Below are 1,217 nucleotides of genomic sequence, written 5' to 3' on the forward strand. Positions count from 1 at the left end.
CTCTTCTAAGTAGCTTTTTCATTTAATAGACATAGCTTGTCTGTGTGTGAAGTAGCTCTGAACTTTCCAACTTAAATTATGTTGTTCTCAGGTTCTTCTTACCTTCAACTTTATTGTGTCTATTTTTACTTCCTGTTACCTATTCTGATTCCGTCTATATTCATTTATTTTGGTTGCCCACATTAGTAACAGAATCAGATCCAGAGACAAGCATTTGAGTGTAAGTTCATTTTAGAGGTGATCTCAGGAACAATGGTAGAGAAATAGGAAAGTGAGATATGGAAGGGAAAGAAGCCCAAAAAGGATGAGTTAAGAAACTGATTATGTTGTTGAAAACTGGGGCTAAAGCTTGTTGGAGACCCCTGGGAATTGAACAGAACACGCTTCATAGATATGCCACCCCAACAGTGGGCAAGCTGGGGCACTTACCCTCTTGTCTCCTTTCATCATTGGTTTGGGTTTGCTTCCCGGGGGTCGTTACCTCCCTAAACTTTTAAGCCTGTCCCATGTTTGAGCAAAGGATGCCAGATAAAGCCTCTAGGGAGTAAGCTGCATTTACTTGCTGGAAGCAAAGACTATACTTTCAGGGTTCATTTCTATAGTTTCTCTGAATACATAGAGTACTTGCTGAAAGCAGACATCAGTGTGTGCTGAAACGGTGAAAAGTGACAGAAATGGATGGGGGCACACACAGCTTCACAATAGTTATCAACCCTAGGATTTCCTTTCAACAATTGCGGTTCTTAAGGTTTTGACAATAAAATGTAAAGCAGCAACTATTGATATAGCTTGAAGAAGCTTAGGATAATGTACTAATTTTTAGTTATGAATATTACAGAGCTGTGACATTGATATTTTCCAGTTAGCCCAACAATGGGCATGCCAAAGTGGGCAGTGTATTCAGCAATCCCTAATGAGCAAACACAGAAATCTGTGCTTAAATCTCTGAAGCTTTCCATTCACACAGCCTATTTTGAGTGAAAAAAGCCTTCTTTCCACATTTCTTGGAGCCTGTCACGAGATGTTTTCCTAATCAACCCATCAGTGGTTGTGCTGTTCTTTTCTTACTCGCCTATCAGGTGTCTTTAATTCTCAAATACTGGATGATGCAACTGGAATGACTTCAGCATTAAGTTTTTTTTTTAATTCACAAAACTAAAATGTGCTATGAGAGTTCTAATTTCAGGTGCGACTATACCCAAGGACTTGGTAGCAAT

The 1,217-nt window shown here is 39.3% G+C and overlaps 1 pseudogene; it reads left to right on the plus strand.

Moving 5' to 3' along the window:
• The first annotated feature begins 571 nt into the window (after nt 1-571).
• On the plus strand, nt 572-654 carry LOC113594944 (uncharacterized; annotated as a pseudogene).
• Nucleotides 655-1,217: the final 563 nt, after the last annotated feature.

Source organism: Acinonyx jubatus, chromosome A1 (genome assembly GCF_027475565.1).
Source record: "Acinonyx jubatus isolate Ajub_Pintada_27869175 chromosome A1, VMU_Ajub_asm_v1.0, whole genome shotgun sequence".
Classification (NCBI taxonomy): domain Eukaryota; kingdom Metazoa; phylum Chordata; class Mammalia; order Carnivora; family Felidae; genus Acinonyx; species Acinonyx jubatus.